The sequence below is a fragment of the Ambystoma mexicanum genome, chromosome 9 (assembly GCF_040938575.1).
Source record: "Ambystoma mexicanum isolate Mex_15411 chromosome 9, UKY_AmexF1_1, whole genome shotgun sequence".
In the NCBI taxonomy this organism is placed as follows: domain Eukaryota; kingdom Metazoa; phylum Chordata; class Amphibia; order Caudata; family Ambystomatidae; genus Ambystoma; species Ambystoma mexicanum.
Window position 1 is genome coordinate 552,108,880 of NC_090931.1, and position 22,127 is coordinate 552,131,006.

The 22,127-nt window shown below is 47.1% G+C and overlaps 1 protein-coding gene across 12 annotated transcripts in view; it reads right to left on the reverse strand.

Moving 5' to 3' along the window:
* The window catches only part of YPEL2 (yippee like 2), a 318,063-nt gene that overhangs the window by 290,747 nt on the left and 5,189 nt on the right, over positions 1–22,127 (reverse strand). For 2 of the 12 annotated variants that reach the window (XM_069615137.1, XM_069615138.1), the window contains exon 2: positions 4,182–4,221. The exons of 7 other annotated variants lie outside the window; for them this stretch is intronic. The gene's annotated coding sequence lies outside the window, so the exon portion shown is untranslated. Of the gene's footprint in view, positions 1–4,141; positions 4,222–22,127 lie in introns of those variants that run through there. 3 more of the 12 variants (XM_069615136.1, XM_069615141.1, XM_069615139.1) reach the window with 2 other exon arrangements.

A 22,127-nucleotide genomic window follows, 5' to 3' on the forward strand; every position in this document is an offset into this window, starting at 1 on the left:
TTTAGAAGTGATGCAATTTTTTTCAGGATTTTCTTTCTGGAGGGCTGGTGGTGTCTTAATTTAGGGCACGGTGAGCTACTATTGTTACTGTAATAGGTTTTTGTAGAGTGGTACAAGATCTAGGTAATAGTACAATCACTATTAGAAAGAATAAGTAGAATATACAAACAGAACGGATTTCATGATAAAACTGGTCAATAGGAAAAGCAAATGACACGTTGTCTTTTAAAACGTTGTTTAAACTGATGTAGGGTAGAAGAAAAATGTATATCCAGGGGAAGTTATTCCATAATTTAGCAGCCAGAAGTTGAAATGAATGGCAACTAATATGCCACAAGGTGTGCATCGACCCTTAAGCAAACCAAAAAAGGAAGAACATAATTGCTGAGAAGGTTGGTATAAGGACATTAAAGCAGAAAGATAGGCAGGCACAAAGATGAGCACATTTGATTACAACGCACAAAAAGTAATATTCAAACAGACAATTATTTGATAGCCAACATAGGTGGGCAAGATACGGATACGATGAGATGTGCAAAATAAATGTAATTAACACAAGTTTCAAACAACCGAATGCAAGATGAAGTCAAATATAACGCCCAGGGGCAGTTTCCGTTGGGGAGAATTCAGAATTAATTGCTCTCGTCCTATGCCACACAAAGGGGTTCCTTCCTCGGACATGTCATTATGCAGTTGTTGCAGTTCCATGCCTTCACAGCTCTGGGATTCAAGGATTTGAAGTGCGATTCTCAGGACTGATTTTGGTAGCAATAACATCAGACGACAGACTGTAGAAAATTGGGATATTATTAGCAAGGAGTGCTGGCTGTACAGTTTTCCTTTCTCCCCCCCCCTTTCTCCCAAATGGCATTTTGATGTTCCATCAGTCACAAGAGAGTTCTTTGGTCAGCGTTTCCAGGTGCGCTCATTGGCAGAATCAGTTATCGTACAACCAAGATGCTAGGGGATAGGGGCTGTTCCGACTTACTTGTCAAGAATCGCACCTATAAAAGGCACTCTGATAACTTATGTTACATTTGTGGCAGCAAGAACATGCAAGAAGGTTTCTAATTTCCATCAGCTGGTGGATACGATGGACCACTAAACTAGCCTACAAAGTGGTTGGGGAGACGCTATCTGGAAGAAGAAATACAGGGACATTACACAAGAGTAATGGCAGTATCGTGTGTAGATGCTCAGGGGTAGGGTGGTGGGAGGTTACATTGCTGGATATTTGTAGCAGAGCCACCTAGTAAGACACCAATTTCGTATGGCGCGTGTCATTAGAGACTTGAATGTGAACAGTCAGGCATCCTGCTCCAATGGCATGAGTGTTCTCATAACAGGCACTCACTGAAGAAAATGGCATCTACGTCTGGTATGCAAAGAAACGGTGGTGCAGCAACATCAATGTGGTCTGCATTGATTATTCAGCAGTGTCATTCAGCAGCAGATATGGAATTCCTCATAAGCAATTTCTCGGATGAGGAAAGAGGGGCATGTAAACCTTCAATCACTTACTAGTAGCCTTTATTACACATGGTCCTGCTCATCCTCTACATACATACCACCTCTCTCATGTGTGGGTGGATGGAAGTGCCCATAATCTGATTGGTAAATAGGTAACTTGTTGGATGCAAAAGGATTATAACCCTCCCTCCCCCCAAGATAAAGGAAAGGCAGGTATGTAGAAGGATATGCACATACACACATTCATCATTTTTTTTCTTTTTTCGAAGGATTCACAGTCAGTCCAGAGCCTGTGCCAACAGTCCAGCAGAGACTTAGGTCCTGCAATAGTATGGCCATCTTAAAGGGCACCAAGAGGATTCATGACAACAGCAAGCCAAAAACAGAAATCCCTTAAGATAGCACGGACCTAGGAATGAAGTGATAAAGAAGTTTGGAAGCAGAAGGGGCCCCGCTCAAAGAGTAGGCAGAACATGAAATGGTCAAGTGGTATACAAGAGTAAGTAGCACTTCACAGATTCAAATGAGCAAGCTAAATTTCCAGGAAGAGGGATCTAAGGGTAAAGCTCAATCTGCAGGGCTAGGAATAACGGTGCAAGTTTATACATGGAATCGAACCTTCCCTTTACTGTGGGACCAATCTGGAAAGCAAGGCGTGCCAATGCAATAAGGGAAGGGTAGGGCCAAAAAGAGCCTGACAAACATTCCACCTTCATCGCTGAAACAGTGCCGAGGACGTAGCCATACTGCCCACCGCGATCAGGCAGAGGGGTGGACTGGCATATAGGGAACGCTGGAGGTTTCCCGATAGGCCTCTGCACCCTGGGCCTCTTTGTCAAACTATTTTATTTCCAAATATTCTCATAGGCAAAGGGTTGGGCTTGCTGAAAATGTGTAATATGGAACCACTTTGAAAAAGGTTTCCAGGGCCTCTTGATTCCCAGTTCACCCCTGATCAGACATCACCTGTAATGCTCTGTGGTCCAAAGCAAGGTAAAACAACCTAGGGCCTGTGGGAACAAAATCAAGCTTCTGTGAGGCACCAGGGGAGCAAAGCAAGCATACAATCAGCTGGCAAAAAATAAAATAAACGCAGAGATTGTATCTCGATGGGGTCAATATATGCAAAAAGGCAAGTACTTTTACATATTTTCAACGTTGCCTTGTCTTTAGAAGATGCTCCCCGACCATCACAATTAACAATAAAGAATCTCTTTAACCCACAAATACCAACAAGGTTGCTAATTCACGACAGTCCAGTGTAATGTAAACAATGCACTGATCTATATTTATTTATCTGCACAAATTACAATTTTGGGGGACGATAGAGATTAGCACTAGTCTAGAACGATGATCAGAGGTGAGGTGCCCATGAGCAATATTTTTGCTCTAAGAGGGATTCGGTTTGAAAAAGTTGAAATGGCACTGGACTAAAGGCACATTCAATCCATTTCCACACTAAAACTAAATCTTCCACCAGCCATGCGTCTAGTTTCTGCAAGCTTTCATCGTGCATGGTGACGTCATAGCACGCACCTCTTACGTCACAAGTCATTCATTAGTAAACAGGGAAGTGGAATCGTCACAAGCATAAGTGGTTGCTGCAGCGCTCCTCTGCCATTTTTACTACGCATCTTATTTCTTTGGCTAAAATATTGTACTCCATGCAATCCTGTGAGAATTGCTCATTTATTTGACTGAACATGCACATTTTGGCATTCGGGAGCTCGCCAACTCAAGGTGTTACCACAGGCTTAACAAATGAACCAGTCCCTCTAAGAGCATGATTGGTAAACATGACCTCCCACGCTACTAACGTGGGCCAACCTGTTTGTGCATGCAGGTCTGGGAGGAATAAGCAACAAAGAAGAAAACCATTGAAAGACTCAAAGCTACAGATTTGGCATCGCCCTCAATGCTCTAGAGGAACTACTCCGTCAATTGAACCAATCTCTCTGGTGGAGTATATGCTGCACATTTCCCAACCTTACACGTTAGTGTTATACTGAAGGGGAGACAGTGGCTCTCCCGTTCTTATGATAAACTGCAACTATTGAACATGAAACCCTATCATTGACTAAACAATGGTGCCATAAGGAATGGCTGGACAGGATGGCTGAGCAGTACGGTTCTGGGCTCTTTGCCTAGTAGGGTGCAGGTAATGCTGCTCTTGGGCCACATACATTATATTAGTCTTCAAATTGGGCCTCTCACCCCCGCGGACAGTTCACATCCTTCAAAAGCACCACTATAATGATGCCACAATTAAAACCTTGTAGAACCTACAGCAGAGATGCCAAGGGCTGAAGAAACATGTCTCTCTCTACCTCCTTACACCACAAACAGATCTGAAGCACAGTGTGATGAAAATCAATGCTGTGCAGGATTTCAGTTCCAGTGTGATAAACCCCACTCACAAACAAAATCAACAAGCAGCTAGATTGCACGAAGAAAATGGACCGTAACAGGATGGAGCTGAACTCTGCCAAAGTTTGTCTTGCCAGAGCTCTGCTCCATCCCAAGGCCCAGGCACTAGGCCAGGAAACTCCCAGATTCTGTTCCAAAGCCAAGCTCTCACCCACGAGCAGCACACACAATCAGAAAACTCAGAATGCGACCAGGGACGTTGATTCACCAAAATGCCTGGGGTAGCAGAAATGACATCACATACCTGATGACATCACAGAAAGTGATGTCACTTGACCACTGACCTGGATGGCATCAGTTCCTCTTTAACCCTGGTGACAATCACTGGAAGTGGTTTGTGTGGTAAAAAAAAAAAAAAACATAGTTAAATGTTTAAAAATACCAAACCGGTCCTAAAGCAGATGATAATATTTAGATACCAACCACATTTTAGCAAGGGTGCTGCCTTCATATGCCATGGATGGAGGTCATGATATAAAAGGGTTAAACCCTATAGATCAAAATAGGCTTAGACACTGCCATACATATGCCAATTCAACATTGTATGGCCAGTTACTTCCATATTATGCCAGTTATGCATGTCAGGTATTGTCATTATATGATAAGTAGAGCCCCTACATTGCCAGTTGCTGCGATATTACAGTATCCAAAAATCCAATAGATCCAAGTTACCAACAGTGCACAGGAGCATTAATGCTTTGATTCATGAGAATGATGTGTTATTTATATGGTGCTTTCTCGAAAGCACTATACGAAAGCACTATACATAGCACATATTTAAAAGCAATTATCATTCCAACCTAAGTTAGTACTCATTTATCAACTTCAGAAGAAAGGTCGAGTTGGCTGTGCTGGGATTTGAACCTGCAAACTGCAGATCACACCGCAGCAGGAGTGTGCAATGTGCTGAGCCATCTCACTGCTTTACTATTGAAAATGTGATGCAACTATAAGAACACATGTCAAAACTGGCTGCACGTCCCATGCACTGAATTACGACGCCCTCGCAGATGCCCTATCCGCCAAACTGGCACGTTGGAGCACCCTACCTATATCACTGATGGGAAGAATTGCCCTCATAAAAATGATAAATTCTCCCTAAACTTTTCTATATACTTAGCACGGTGTTAAGCAGAAACCTGTGCAGTTCCCTCTGGGACCACTGCAAAAGATTTAAGACTACAGGAGTTTGGCAGTAAACCCACTTGGTAGCAGTCAGTACCACACAGATTCACTTGGTATCTGTGGCTGAGCAGTCAGACTTCCCTCAAGAAGAGTTAGGCAGTATACAGAGCATTCACAATAGGTCAAAAGAACACAGTAGAACAAGTAAACACTGACCAGAGCTTGGTGTAAAAAATTATTTATTTAAAAACCACATCTAGAAAAACACACAGGCACTAATAGTAAGCAGTTCAAAAACATGGTCACTAAAAGATATACACTCCCTTAGAAGAATAGTAGACAAGTCTTAAGTAAAGCCCCACTTATTTTCAGACAGCGGTGAGCGCTTAACGCAGATGGCACTCTAATAATTCGTTTTAAAAGGGAGAGAAAAGCAGAGTATAATTTGAAACAGATCCCAACACTTTCACAAGAACAAAACAAGAGAGGAAGGCAAGTAAAACCGTGAAGTTAGAGTTCAGTAGGCCGGATCCACTTTAAGAGGATCAGAACGAAATGTGTCCAAGGTCACACGGTTGCAGTGCACAAAAGTCTTGAAAGGGTTCAAAAAAGAGTTGGACCAAAGAAAGGGACCAGTTAGAAGGTCAAGGCGGCCAGCCCAGTCCAGAAGGTCAAGGGATTATTATTACCTTGTAGCAATCTTTAGAAAGGGAGGCCTGGCGGACATGGTACCTTAAAGTGGTGAGAATACTCCAGCGGGGCAGTTGTTCCTGGCAGCGCATGCAAGTCGGTGCTTCGTCCGGGGGAAAAGAGGATCTCGTCGGGGAGGAAGACAGGAGTCTGTTGCACTGCCAGGGAAGAAACCAGCCACGGAGTTCAGGTAAGAGGAGCGGTCCTTTTATTCGCGGTCCAGTGTTAAGTGGCTATCCGGTTGCCGGGGTGCTTGGCATGGGCAATTTGACCACAAGACGTCCTGGGATGTGAGGAAAAGAAGGTAAACTGGTTGTGCCCACCAGTCAGGGGAAGAAGCCTCTCCAGCCGGGAGATCTTCTCTGTCGTCGGGAAGTGGTTAGTCGGTTCCGCAGGGCTCCACCGGTGGTGTCGTCGTGGTAGGTCGGCTCAGCTTCTCCCTTGTCGGATTCTCAGGTCCTGTGGCGGCTTCTGACGTTCCAGTCCCCAAAGCCCTGCTTTTATGCAGCACACCCCCATTCACTCAGCCTAGCTGTCAAACAAACATGCTGGGCCAATCACACAAGAGTGCGACTTGAGTTACCAAGGTAACTCAGTCCAGGGTGCCTAAAACCCCTCCCACACTCCCTGTGGTACCCAGACAGAGTGGCACCACTTTTGGAAGCTTCTGTGGAGAAGCCCGCCAAAAAGTGGAACAAAGGGCTCGACTTGGGTTGGAGTCACAGAAGAGAACACAAACGCCATTTTAGAATCGAGTCCTGGCAAAAAATACCAACCGGCGAATTAATATTAAATAAATAAACCGGTGGTATGTTCGAGGCTATGAGAATTAAATAATTAAAGTTGGTAGCCTCGAACAATGGGAAAATCCCATAGGGATATATTCGCGGTCGAATATAAAAAGTAGTATCCACTGCCACCAGCCAAAACTCGATCAGGGGGGACGGAGACGTGCCCCCTCGACTAACAGACCCCGGGGCAATATGATGGTTTGTACCGGTTTCTGTTAATAATTTGGGACTAGTAAAGCCAATGGTGACTTTACATGCCCTGGGAGACAGTAGTCAGTCCCAGGGTATGGAGTCTATGGTGGGGTGTCACTATGACACCCCTGTGTCACAGCACGGAGGGTGCTGTGTAACACACATAGTAAAAACACATGAGGCCCTATGGAGTAAAGGACCCCATAGCCCATAAAACACAAACAGTCAAAGGAACACCATAAATCATGTCCAAGAGTGGGAGAAAAAGAGTCTCGCTCTTGGCAGGAGAAAAAAACAAACTCCAGAAATCCAGCAAAGCTGCTGGGGGACTAAACAGAGAATTCTCCCTAACACATGGTACCGGTCTGGCCGGGGCAAGGCATTACTTGCAAAATTGGGACGCGCATGCACTGCATTCAAGTGTGGCGGACATTCCAGACTGAGATGAAGGGTACTCACCGACCAATACCAACAGGGAAGCTTAGCGGCACCAGATTTTGAACTCTACTATCTGGCGGCACAAGCACACAATGCCGCTCAGTGGGCGACAGATTTCCTCAACCCCAAGGGAACATTAAACAAACCCTCCTTACCAAAATCGACCATTCTACTCCATGGCCTGACGACATCACCCAAAACTGTATAATACAATTGATCCCACAATGGTTACAACTACAGCATCGGCCAGAATTGCTGACATATATGGTACAGACATGCTATATCATCCAAGCATGCCAATCTGGGGCGCTCACTATATACCTCCTACCCTGGATAAAGAGGCAGCCACACAATGGGGCGCTAAGGGAATTGTGCAATGGGGGCAATTATTTCAAGATCAACGCTTTGTGACATGGGAAACCCTTAAAGATATAGTGGGTGACATGCCCAAACATAAGATGCTTTACATGCGTATGCAATCTGCAATCGCTGAGATATGGGCTGAATTTCCAGCAGAGCCAGAGATAAATCTGGGACTGGGTTACATGTTCACATCGGGGCAGGGGAAAATATAAGCATCTACACTATATAGGACCATTACTCAGACCCGCCCACCAGTGACACATAGTACCAAATCCAAGTGGGAGCAAGAACTGGGACGTCCAATCAGTGATAACCAATGGACACATATGTGCCCTAACTCAACGTTTATCATGTAATGCGAAATATAAGCTGATCCACTACAAGGTTGTTCATAGGACGCACTACACAACAGTCAAACTAAAGCGCGTATACCCCACAACAGAAAGTGTATGCCCTAGATGTCACAGCAAGGAAGCCGATACTTTCCATATGGTCTGGTCATGTATACAACTGAAAGACTACTGGGCGGGAATTTGCAAAGCATTAGATGACATGGCTGAAAATCCTATTGAATGGTCTCCGATGCTATGTTTATTGGGAGCCACAGGGAAAATTAACCCTACATGGCGGAAATTACTGAATGTAAGTTTGCTACGAGCCAAAAGAGAAATACTGCTGAAATGGAAAAGCAAAAGCCCCCCACAAAGGAAAATTAGGACAAAGACATGATATGGGCAAACTGGCTGCACAACGTAGGCTTGACACAATTGTGTTTTGCTGTAGCCTTGATGCACTGTAAAAAATGCCATGCCACAGTAAGACATAGCCAGATGGGTTGCACCAAAATGCCAATATAACCACGTAATAACACTTACCATGCGTACATTATCCTAAATACCCAGAAAAATATACCATGCCAGAGTAACGAAAGGCTAGACTGGCTGTACCCAAATGCCAGTCTAGCCAGGTAATTACACGTATGATTGCTTTAGCAAAGATGCCCAGTACTAAATGTCAAGCCACAGTAAGAAATTGCTAGACTAGCTGCACCAAAATGTAAATCTAGCCACGTAATGACAGTTGTGATGCTTCATTATATCGGCCCAGAAAATATGCTATGGCGCAGTAAGAAAAGGCCATAATGGCTGCACCCAAATGCCAGGCTAGACAGGCAATAACACTTATCATGCTTATTTTATTATAGATGCACAGTAAAAAAAAATGACTTAACTGGCTATACCATAATGCCAGTCTAGCCACAAATCGACATGCCTACATTATCATTGATGTCCTTGATGTATTAGCACTCCTCTCCCTCCCGCTCTCCTCCTCCAACCCCCCCAAAAATCAACTCCTCTGCCCAGTATTACCTCAAGGCCCCTCGTCCTCGTACCAGTACTTCTGTATGAAGCAAAGTGCTTCACATGCAAGTACTGGGCCACGAAAGAGTGGGACTAGACGTAATAAAGATTACTGGTAAGTAATCCAGGTATTTAACACAAGCACACACGACTTGCTCATTTACACATGCACTCATTCACTCACATTACATCATAATACACACACACACTTAGACATTCAAAAAAAATAATGTGCTTACCTTCCGGAATCTGTTGCTCCTCCTACGCAGGCATGACTGGCTCCCATGCCCCAGGACACATGTGTCATGTGCAGCAGAGCCAGAGCCATCCATATCCTGGGTTAGGAGGGCCCTCGGATTTCAAATTATTGTTTTAAATCACAAATTATTGCGGTTACAAAAAACAAAACGTAAATAATGTCTTACTGAAGTCAGAGTGACTTCAAAAAGCAATTATGTTTTTAAATCCGAGCCCTCAGGGGTCGCAGATACAGTGCCAGTGGTCACAGAGGGTTGGGCGGTCGTAGTTTCGACCCCTAGCGACCCCCAAATGACATCCCTGCATTCGACTGACTGTAGAACAGTCAAAGCCTCACATGTTCAAAATCTGTCCAGATTGGTATATATGGCTTGCATATTACAGATATGTGTGACCAATGAAAGGAGCAAAGTCTAATTTCCATTACTCGCACAAAAGGATTTATTGCTTAAACACCATCACAGATGTGTAAAATTTAAGATGATGGGTATTCTTATGTTCCCACAATGCTCTTTGCTTTTATGCAAATTGCCAGGCTTGGGTTCCATGATGTCTGCGTTGTGCAACTTGGCCCCTCAGCCCCGCCCGCCCCATCCCTCCAAGGAGGAGTGGTTCCCAGAGTCTATTTTTTTCTCCATTTCCAGCAATTGCTAGAGGCAATACTGTTACCATTCTGCTACACGAAACTCCTTCAGTAACAAATGGTCTATTCAGTGTTCAAAGTGTGTCCAATATAGTCCAACAAAAGTGTTAGTAGGGAGGGTAGCAAGGACAGTGGCTAGAACAGCAAGAATAAGGGTCTATTCCATCAGTAGTCTGTGCTTGAAGGTCTTCAAGAACCACCCCCCCTAGACTTCAAATAATAATGCTTGTCAAGGGGTGGTAGTGCCCATATTAGTAAACTCTTCCCAAGTCATACTGACCATCAGAAACATTACGTTTGTGGCATATAGGCAGAGGTTGAAGTGAACAAGAACTATCGGGAATGGAGTCCCGCTACTTTGTCATTTTACTGTGACAGTTCCACTACTTTTCACAACAATTTCTGCCATTCTAGAACTATTCTTTTGAAGTTAAAAAATGCCTTTATATTTTACCACCGTATAACTGTTACTACACTGAAATAGTTGGATTGTATATTCATGAAGCCTGGATGAGATCTCAGCCTGAATAGGTTCATGCTGGTTTCATCTTAGCCTGGGCAAGGAGGAGCAGGCCCTGCTAACACTTAGAAATCTCCCCCCATGGCCCATTTCCCCCTGATGTTAAGAAAATATGACACGTTTTTACTGCAGGTTAAATGCTTAGACGTTATAGTTGGTAATGGTCATGGCCATTCACAAGGGATGATATGTTGGTATCAGGTAGCTAAAAGGGCAAGTGTGGAGTTGGAGTCTTATTGAAAAGTCACTTGGACTGCTGTAATTCACTCCTGTGAGGTACGTCAATGAGGGGACTCAAAAATGATAGGTTTCTGGATGCATGAAAAGTGGTTTGTGCACACTGCTCATGGGGACCTCCTGTGACTTCCAGAGAAGCATTCGGATTAAAACTCCCCATCATCTTCAAATGCATGCATGAAGCTGCTCCAGTCTACCCGAAGGGCTCAATCACACGTTTTATATCAGGATGGAACCTTTGGTCTTTAGAGGATCACAGACTATTCATCCATATGATTCCATCATACCGGAAGAGATCAAAAACTTTCAGTTGTAGGACCCATGATTTGGAATAAGCTACCAAATTCAATGACAGCACAAGTCTTTCTAGCTTCAGATTCCTGCTGAAGCAGCCTTTGTTCGGGTCAGTGTTAGGTACAAGTTCCAGCGAGTAAAGGCAAAAATCTTTCTGACTGACAGAAGAAAAAAAAATAATGCATCCTGGCCTCCTTTTGCTGTTCCACCCACTTGCCTGCCCACCGGGCCAGCCACAACCACTTGACACATTTGTTCAAACATGCTCCTGTAAGAAATCATCATCTGGTAAGGTTGCCAAACCATGGCTTTTTTTATTTTTAGTACATAAAATGATAAAGCCAATTCCGTCTCCAAAAATGGGTAATTTGCCAACCAGATCCCCTTTATTGCAACTCCACAGCAAAAGCATAGTGCACTCAGTAGATTGAGCCGCAGAGCAGGTTCAAAGGTCACAAAATGCCCACTCAACCACTGCAGCAACAACAAAGTCACTGCAGCACAGGGGCGACATTTAAGATATGCCCCCTGTCCCCAAACATACTGATCATCATGAGTACCCCATGCTGGTGGCATGGTTCTCTCTAAGAATAAACTATGCCTGAGTTTAGGCATCATGCATGGCGATACTTACGATCATGCCCGGCACATCCCAATTGATATTGCACATGCGTCCGCTCCTGAGAGTCAGCTCTGCTGTGGAAGGGAATGTGTATTTGGGACAGACGGGCCAATACTGTCACATACCAGGACAGAAACCCAGAGGACCCAGCCTGTCTTTGATTCCCTCTGGGGGCTGGTAATGCCCTCTCTCAGCAACAGCCACACAGCAGGGTGCCTCATGTATAAAAGGGATCACTACATATTATCCCCACTAAAAATATCGCCATATATATGGTTGTCAGGAACGGCCTTGGCAATATTTTTGGGGGGGGGTAATTTTTGGGTTTTGGGGAGCAGGGGTGTCCCCCACTCCTTTAAAAATAATGCGGGTTTGTCCCCCGCAGGTTCCATGCCTTAATATTGCCGCAAAAAATATGGCGATATTTTTGTATGGCGCCATTTTTTGCGGGGATATTAACACATGGAACCTTATAAACGTCTTTGTTGTCAGTTGGAGGAAAAGGATGGGAGTAGGATAGGCAGGGGTGCTCTAGGCACTGTAAGAAGCCTTCCACCATTGTGTTGCTCGCTGTCTCTCTCTTTCCTGTCTCCACTAATTCCTCTAGAGCAAAGCACTTGGGTACAAGATCAAAAGGGCTTACTTTAGATCAATCACCCGAGGACTTGTGCTCTTGCACCCCTTCAACAGAATTCCCTCCGTTTCTCAAGGTTCCTTTAAGGCCAAAGAGACGTTCTGAACATTCTCACCTGGAATTCCTTTGCTTTGGTTGCACTGTCCAATGCTCTCTGCCGGAGGAGAAGGAGGTGCCCAAGACAGAAGGAAGATCTGTCTCCCTAACCACTATCGGGGAACATTGGGAGTGACCTGAGCTGTCAACCAGGATCAATGGCTATTATGTGCTACAAGAGCAGACCCTGAACTGGAGTATCCTGTGCTCAAGTCCTTTGTGAAAGCCTCACAGCAGCCGGGAGTACCAGACCAGCCGAAGCTCCCTGTTCTACCGCACTGGTCGCTCCATGTGGAGTCTTAAAACAACATGTATAGGCACATTATAAATACGTTCCCTGCATCCCAAGTAGAGAAGGTGCTGGTGACCAATTTCCTCCATCTAGCCGAACTATTGTACTGCATCTAGACCAGTTCGACACTGCATCGCGTCCTAGTGAAGCACATAACCAACTAGGCCCGAAGCGCATTCTCAATGCCGGAATCCGAACCAAATCAGGGGTTATGTTGCTAAGCCCTTCCTAGCTTGTTAAAGATCCTCAGAGATTTCGGCCCCCCAATCCTTCTTGATGTCCCCATTTCCTATGTCAGCAAAGTTTAGAATATTCAGCTCCTGTGGGATGCTAATCTTTCCCTCACTGTGAAGATCAATTAAGTTGTTAGAGTATCTTTATTAGGTTATGGCTACTAGGAAAGACTCTCCAATTTGATCCTGCAGTGTTACATGCCCAGATGGTGGGGGCGCTTCTAAATTCCCATCTTGACAATGTAAACAGTCTCTACACAGGTATCACTATGAACCTGATACACAAGATGCAATCTGTACAAAACACAGCTGTGGGATTAATTTTTAAACTTCCCAAATTTGCTGAGGTTTTCAGTTATCACAGACAATTCCACTGGCTACCCGTCCAGCAGAATAAAGCCATGTAAGAAAATGTTCCGATACTGTCCAACCTGTTCGCTTTGATCCCAGGACAAGAATTGTTCTCAATTCTACTCTCATGGCAATAGACGATTTGCAGTTGGAGGGCTAAAGTTGTGGAACTTGCTTCTGTTGGACCTCTGAAACATCAATTCCCTAAACAATAAAAAAAATGCCTTTTTCAGTGAGTCTTTCTTTGGGAATCATTTGTTTTTTTATTATCATCTGCACCCAGATACAGGTTTCCTTTGTGGTCCTCCCGGCAGGTATGCATGATACAAATGCAAATACAAATCTCTGTTCTTTCCTTTGGGGTGGGTTTTTGTATAGTGTTAGGAAAGATTTCGTTATTGTAGGGAACTTTCCTTCCATGTGGCAACCCCTAAACTTTTTGCTATTGTTTTCAACCTGTTTTCTTGACTTTGCCAGAGAAGTGCAGCCTTCTGCCGTACTCCTCTGGGCTTTCGCTCCTTTCTTACGGGGAAACTGACATGCCCTTAAGACAGTCAGTACCGGGGAACGCTGTTTCCCGTAGTTTCTTTTATCGTGTCGCCATTTTAGTGCAACACGACACAAGAGGGCACTGTAAGCTAAGTTACAGCTCTCTTGGGTCTCTAGCCTTCTACAGACCCTAGACACTCTTGTAGGATGGTTTTTGGATCGGTGCAAGTCATTCAGGGACTGGGCTGGTGGCAGCGATCATTTGGTTTATTTTGAGCTCCTTTTGCCGTTCTGAGCACCTTTTTGCCGCGAACACAAAAGGGTGGCCCGGCTACCCAAAATGGCCGGACCACGAGGCTCCTTTGTCTCGTCCACTGTCCGTCTTGCTCCCTTTACCTTCCCCCAGGTCAGGCGACCCGGGGCCTTCCTTATTTGGGCATGTAGTTTCCCGCGAAACACGGTTGCTTTCGCGGGCTTCTACATGTCGTTTGAGTGCCCCCAGGATGTGGGCTGGGCTGTCTGGTCCCAATACACATCCTGGGTGCCAGAGAGTCTAGGGTGGTGTGAATGCCTGGGACCACTGTGGTCCGTGATTGGTCCACGTATGGTATGTGTGTTGATGAGCGGATCTCCCATTGGCTCCCCTCCGTTTTGGCGCGAAGGGAACCGTGGATAAGAGGGAGCTGGAAACACCACTACCATGTCGATCTCCTGAGTTCTTACGAACCCAGGGATACAGGAGCCAAGTATCCTGCGAACACGAGGCTGGACCGAGGAATCGCTGGTGACCCCCTGAAGAACTTCTGCTCCTCATTGCTGTCGTCCGGTGAAGCCCTTTCCACCTAAGATCGAACAAGAAGGCCTGTACTGGCGCTTCGACCTATTGGAATAGCAGGACCAGCTATTCCCGGCACCTTCATCAACTCCTGCCGTAAGCCTTCGGAAGTGTCTCTGGGCCATCCAGTTGACTGACCAGCTTACTAAGGAGTCCTGCTCTGTAATCGCCGACAGGTTGGGTGGTATTCTGAGTCCGGGGCACGCTCACACGCTTCGTTTGCTTAGCAACCCTAAGCTAGAGGTGAACGGTGCTCGTTTGGCTTGAATACACCCGGCCGTTCCGTTGCCCTGCTGTGGCGACAAAACTGTGCTTGTTTCTTCGATCGGGACGTCTTTTTACTCTGCACGACGACGAGACGTTCCCTGCTCTTCAGAACCTGCCAGAAGCTGCATCTATCGAGGAGAAGCTCGGGCCTGCTTGCTTCGGGGACCGGTGAGTAGATTAGCTAGGATCTGGTCGCCCTCCTGCAGTGCCCCTTGCTTTTCCCCGCTGTAAATACAGCTCCCCTTGTCCGTACTCGCGCCCTGCTTCTGCCTCACAGTGGAGGCTGCGCTAGAGTCGCGGACCGTGTTCTCCTTCATTAGGGCGCCCTTCAGAGCTGTCCAACGTCCTCCGAAGAGCTTCACCTTCTGCCCATTGGCACCGGCGTGTGCAGGTACTTTTGAGCGCTAGGCTCCACTCTTCGTAGGGATTGGACTACCATCTAGTTAGGGGCCTCAGAAGGCGGACATATCACACGCATTGGTTCGCACTGCCTGTTTTTCTTCCCCTGCAGGTGGATAACATATTTCGTGCTGCTAATGCTGTGAAACTGTGTATTCTGTATATATATTGGGTGGATAGTGTATGTGTTGGTTTAATATCGTTGTATATTGCTGCTTTTACTGTGGTTATTAGTTTCAAGGCCTTATAATAAATGTGTATCTATTTTTGATATAAACAACTGTTTGGAGTAGTTTGTAAGCGCTCTTGCTTTGTGTGCTCACTGTGGGCTTTCAGTCACCCTCACCCCTCTTGAGACCTAGTCTTGACCGCCGCGATCGCTACCTTGATTGGTCTGGCTTGTCCAGAGGTTACCCTGTTCCAAGTAATTAGGTTGGCCTTCTGAACTTCTGCGCCACCAGGACAGAGTTCAGAAATCCGTCTTAACAAATTGGTGTACAGCGGTGGGATACGACTGAGGGTATCCAGTGTTGCGCACGAGCTGAGGCGTTTTCAGGTTATTCCAACCAGGACACGCAGTAAAGTATTGAATATAACGTTAAAAAGGCCATAGTCCTATCAACAGTATGGAAACGAATACTTTATTAACCTTAAATGCTTCGAAATCTGAAACATTGAAGAAGATGTGTGCGGAGAGAGGGGTTTCCTCTCAAGGCACTAAATTGGAAATGATCCAGAGAATCGTGGCGTGGCAAGAAGCGCAGCTTGACGCTATAACTTCCGAGGACAGTGCAGAAGGTGGTGGGGCTGCTCTCACTGGCAGAACCGACGGTTCTGCCGCTGCACTGATCCATCACGACCACGAGGACAGGGAGGATGTAATGTCTAACGTTTCCTCTGCCAGTGTTGATGGGGAGGCTATGCTTGAATTCAAGAAGCAAGAGCTGCGGTTTAGGCAGCAGGAGCTTGAATTCAGCATAGCCAAACTGAAAATCAACCAGGCAGAAAAACAAAAAGACAGGGATCACCAGTTGGAACTGGCCAAGCTTCAGTTCGCAAATGGGTCCAAGGGTCCTGGACATGGTTCTGGGGCTTCCTCTCATCCACGGTTTCCAAAAGATCTGCTCAGTGTGTATGAGGAACGAAATGACATTATGGACTGGTTAAATGCGTTTGAGTATGCATGCGAGGTTCAAGAGGTTGATAATGCGGATAAGATTGCATGGTTACTCAGCAGACTGCCCCATTCTGGTTGCAGTGCCATTATGGAAATGTCGAAGGCTGAGCGTGCTGATTTTGCAATGTTGAAGCAGACTCTCATTTTAAAGTTTGGGAAGACTCCGACCCAATACTTGAAAAGGTTTAGAGAGTATAAGAAAAAGGAAGGTGGTACTTGGGTGTCGTATGTAGCTGAGTCCCTGAAAAACTTAACTGGCTGGGTTGAAGGTTATAAGGTTTCTACCTTCGAAGGCATGATCAATCTGGTCATGCTGGAACACATTTTTGCTTCTTCTTCCCCGGAGCTTAAGCAGCATTTGGCCGATTCGAAGGAGATAGATCCTAAGAAGCTGGCCATTGCAGCAGACTTATGGGTGTCACATCGAGTGTCCCATAAGGACAAAACTCATCCTGGTAAGCAGGAGGAAGGGAAAAAGTCCAAAGATATGGAGGGTGGGGAATCTGCTAAATCTTCTTCCCATAAGGGCCACAAAAAGAAAAATAAGGGTAAGCCATACGAGAACTCACAGGGTAGTGGAGGTTCGCCTCCGAAACAGAACTCTGGTTATAATAAGCCTCCCTACGTAAACAGACCCACTGGGGCTTGTTTTTCTTGTGGAGCAACTGACCATGTGAAGGGGGATCCCCGTTGTAAGGTTAGACCTTTGGGGGTCCACTCCGCTAATCTGGCCTTCTCCTCCTACGAGGAAGAAGAGATTACAGGAGCATCCTTCTCCTCAGACTCATTTCCCAGCGGAATAGAGGCTGAGGTAGTTTTAGTGTCCCTGGGTTCCTGGGAGCCTAAAGTCGCAGAGGCGTATGCTAGGATTCCGGATAATACCAAGCACTACTTTAAAGACAGTGTGCTGATCAATGGAGTGGATACTCCAGCTCTTAGGGATAGTGGGTGCAGTCGAACTGTAGTGGATTCTACCTTGGTAGACTCAGAGGAAGTTGCCAGAGCTCCTCTGATGCCCACTAAGTTGGCTGACGGCCCCCTCCGTATGTTTCCCGTGATCCCTGTTAATCTAACTTTAAATGGTACAGCAGTTAGGATTCCAGTGAGCATTCAGAGAAACGTCCCGGGAAAGGTCTTGTTGGGCAATGATCTCAGAGCTCTAGGGCTCGTAGGAGACACTGCCGAAAGACCCTACACACGGTCTCAAGCACGGGCAGCATTGGCCAAGTCCAATACGCCGCCCCAGCCGAAGGGGAAACCCAAGGCGAAAGGAGTCAACAAGTCCCGACGGGGGAAAGAGAATATTCCCCCGAGCTCGCCTACCACTGCGGTGGAGGGAGTTGGTCAATCGCCCGAGCCTGACGAGGAGGTGGCGATGCCTGAAGTGTTCGACCCCAACGACCATCCTGAACTAAAAGACTTGTTAGTTGAAGGAGGTCCTGATAGGGACGACTTCAGTAAGGGCCAACGTGAGTGCCCATCTCTGGAAGGCCTAAGGAGACAGGCCTGCTCCCAGCTTGAGGGTGAACCTCCTGGGAAGCATCGGATTTATTGGGAAGGTGGACTCCTGTACAGTGAGCCCACAGAGTCTACAGAAGGAGACCATAGGAGGTTGGTGGTTCCCCTTTCTGTTAGACCCTTCCTCCTGCAGTTGGCGCATGAAGTTCCCCTTGCTGGTCACCTTGGTATGAAGAGGACCAAGCAAAGGTTATCCATGCACTTCTACTGGCCCAAGATGGGGGTGCAAGTAGAAAGTCACTGCAGGAGTTGTGCCTCCTGCCAGTTGTCTGGTAAGGTTGGCGCGACAATCCAAGCTCCGTTGGTACCGCTCCCAGTTGTGGGGGTACCATTTGAAAGGGTAGGGATCGACATCGTTGGTCCCCTTGACCCGCAAACATCCTCAGGCAATAGGTTTATCCTGGTGCTGGTCGACCATGCGACCAGGTATCCTGAGGCCATCCCATTAAAGACTGTAACTGCCAAGTCAGTTGCAAAAGCTTTACTCGGCATATTTACTAGGGTTGGCTTCCCTAAAGAAGTTGTGTCAGATCGTGGCAGCAACTTTATGTCGAAGTATATGCAGGCTATGTGGAAAGAATGTGGGGTCACCTACAAGTTCTCTTCTGCATATCACCCCCAGACCAATGGTCTGGTGGAACGTTTCAACAGAACGTTAAAGAGCATGATTGGGGCTCTGGAGGAGCCCCAGAGAAGAAAATGGGATCTTCTTTTACCATGCTTGCTGTTTGCCTACAGAGAGGTACCACAGGAGGGTGTTGGCTTCAGCCCCTTCGAACTTCTGTTCGGTCATCCCGTACGGGGACCCTTAGCCATCGTCAAAGAGGGATGGGAGATGCCCACTCCCCCTGTTACTACCAATGTAGTTGACTATGTGCTAGGGCTCAGAAAACGGATGGTACTCCTGATGGGCTTGGCTAGTGAAAAGTTGAAGGCAGGACAAGCGCTGGTGAAACATTGGTACGACCAGAAAGCTTCCTTAATTCACTTTACCCCTGGTCAGGAAGTCCTGATCATGAACCCTATAAGGCCTCGCGCTTTACAGGACAAATGGTCAGGCCCTTACACAGTGGTGGAGCCCCTGGGTGAGGTGAACTATTTAGTGGACCTTGGAAGGCCTGGACAGGCTCCAAAAGTGTTCCACGTAAATAGGCTGAAGGCTTTCGTCCCAAGAGTCGAAATCGCAGCACTGCTACTGGCGTCAGACGTTGAGGAAGAGGAGTCAGAACCTCTTCCCGACCTGTTCCAAAGCGGTCCTTCAGATAGCTCCGTTGAGGGTGTCCGAGTGGCCCCTCACCTGACTTCTGATCAGCAGGCTGAGGTGAAAAGTTTGCTTAGGCAGTTTTCCCCACTGTTTTCACAGTCGCCTGGTTTGACACCTTGGTGCAAACATAACATTGACACAGGAGACAGTGTACCTACCAAAAGTAGGGGATACAGGATGTCGGATAAAGTACGGTCTTATATTAAGACCGAGGTCAACAAGATGTTAGACCTTGGGGTGATTGAACCCTCTAGTAGTCCTTGGTCCAGTCCTGTGGTATTGGTTCCAAAGGCAGGCACTTCTGAATTGAGGTTCTGCGTGGATTACAGGGCTCTGAATGCTGTCACCAAGACAGACGCTCACCCCTTGCCTCGAACTGACGAGCTGGTGGATACCTTGGGTGCCTCCAAGTACCTCAGCACGTTTGACCTGACTGCGGGCTATTGGCAAATAGCTTTAGCAGAACATGCCAAGGAGAAGACAGCATTTTCAACTCCCGACGGGCTTTACCAATTCCGGGTAATGCCGTTCGGATTGAAGAATGCACCTGCCACTTTCCAGAGGCTTGTGAATCATGTGTTGAATGGGTTGGACGAATTCTGTCTTGCATATCTAGACGATATAGCAGTTTTCAGTGCCACCTGGGAAGACCATGTGAAACACCTCGGGATTGTGCTCCAGGCTCTTCAGAAAGCCCACTTGACCATAAAGGCGAGTAAATGCCAGATTGGACAAGGCTCAGTGGTTTACCTTGGGCATGAAGTAGGTGGAGGAAGGATACAGCCTCTCCCCAGTAAAGTACAAGCAGTACAAGACTGGCCTACCCCCACTACACAAACCCAAGTGAGAGCCTTCTTAGGACTCACGGGTTATTACCGCAATTTTATGGCAGACTATGGCACCATAGCTGCTCCTCTGACTGCCCTCACAACTCCGAAGAAACCCAAGAAGGTAACTTGGACTGACGAGTGTGAGAAGGCCTTCAATGGCTTGAAAGACTCCTTGTGCCAGGCCCCTGTGCTCAGGGCCCCTGATTATCAAAGACCTTTTATCGTGCAGACGGATGCCTCTGACACTGGGATAGGAGCTGTACTATCACAAGTAGATGAGAAGGGTAAGGAACACCCTATCGGTTTTATTAGTCGCCAGCTTAAGGACAGAGAGCTCAGATGGTCCACGGTAGAGAAAGAATGTTTCTCTGTTGTGTGGGCCCTAAGGAAGCTGCGGCCCTACCTCTATGGGACCCACTTCACTGTGCAGACTGACCATAAGCCGTTAAAGTGGCTAATGAACATGAAGGGGGAGAATCCAAAGTTGCTTAGGTGGTCCATAAGTCTACAAGGCTTCGACTTCACTATTGAGCATAGGCCAGGTGTCCAACATAGCAATACTGATGGGTTGTCCAGAATGTTTTACCGACCTGAACAAGAGACTCATCCAGGGGTGGATTAGTTCCCCCTGTCCATAGTCTGGGAGGGGCGAGTGTTAGGAAAGATTTCGTTATTGTAGGGAACTTTCCTTCCATGTGGCAACCCCTAAACTTTTTGCTATTGTTTTCAACCTGTTTTCTTGACTTTGCCAGAGAAGTGCAGCCTTCTGCCGTACTCCTCTGGGCTTTCGCTCCTTTCTTACGGGGAAACTGACATGCCCTTAAGACAGTCAGTACCGGGGAACGCTGTTTCCCGTAGTTTCTTTTATCGTGTCGCCATTTTAGTGCAACACGACACAAGAGGGCACTGTAAGCTAAGTTACAGCTCTCTTGGGTCTCTAGCCTTCTACAGACCCTAGACACTCTTGTAGGATGGTTTTTGGATCGGTGCAAGTCATTCAGGGACTGGGCTGGTGGCAGCGATCATTTGGTTTATTTTGAGCTCCTTTTGCCGTTCTGAGCACCTTTTTGCCGCGAACACAAAAGGGTGGCCCGGCTACCCAAAATGGCCGGACCACGAGGCTCCTTTGTCTCGTCCACTGTCCGTCTTGCTCCCTTTACCTTCCCCCAGGTCAGGCGACCCGGGGCCTTCCTTATTTGGGCATGTAGTTTCCCGCGAAACACGGTTGCTTTCGCGGGCTTCTACATGTCGTTTGAGTGCCCCCAGGATGTGGGCTGGGCTGTCTGGTCCCAATACACATCCTGGGTGCCAGAGAGTCTAGGGTGGTGTGAATGCCTGGGACCACTGTGGTCCGTGATTGGTCCACGTATGGTATGTGTGTTGATGAGCGGATCTCCCATTGGCTCCCCTCCGTTTTGGCGCGAAGGGAACCGTGGATAAGAGGGAGCTGGAAACACCACTACCATGTCGATCTCCTGAGTTCTTACGAACCCAGGGATACAGGAGCCAAGTATCCTGCGAACACGAGGCTGGACCGAGGAATCGCTGGTGACCCCCTGAAGAACTTCTGCTCCTCATTGCTGTCGTCCGGTGAAGCCCTTTCCACCTAAGATCGAACAAGAAGGCCTGTACTGGCGCTTCGACCTATTGGAATAGCAGGACCAGCTATTCCCGGCACCTTCATCAACTCCTGCCGTAAGCCTTCGGAAGTGTCTCTGGGCCATCCAGTTGACTGACCAGCTTACTAAGGAGTCCTGCTCTGTAATCGCCGACAGGTTGGGTGGTATTCTGAGTCCGGGGCACGCTCACACGCTTCGTTTGCTTAGCAACCCTAAGCTAGAGGTGAACGGTGCTCGTTTGGCTTGAATACACCCGGCCGTTCCGTTGCCCTGCTGTGGCGACAAAACTGTGCTTGTTTCTTCGATCGGGACGTCTTTTTACTCTGCACGACGACGAGACGTTCCCTGCTCTTCAGAACCTGCCAGAAGCTGCATCTATCGAGGAGAAGCTCGGGCCTGCTTGCTTCGGGGACCGGTGAGTAGATTAGCTAGGATCTGGTCGCCCTCCTGCAGTGCCCCTTGCTTTTCCCCGCTGTAAATACAGCTCCCCTTGTCCGTACTCGCGCCCTGCTTCTGCCTCACAGTGGAGGCTGCGCTAGAGTCGCGGACCGTGTTCTCCTTCATTAGGGCGCCCTTCAGAGCTGTCCAACGTCCTCCGAAGAGCTTCACCTTCTGCCCATTGGCACCGGCGTGTGCAGGTACTTTTGAGCGCTAGGCTCCACTCTTCGTAGGGATTGGACTACCATCTAGTT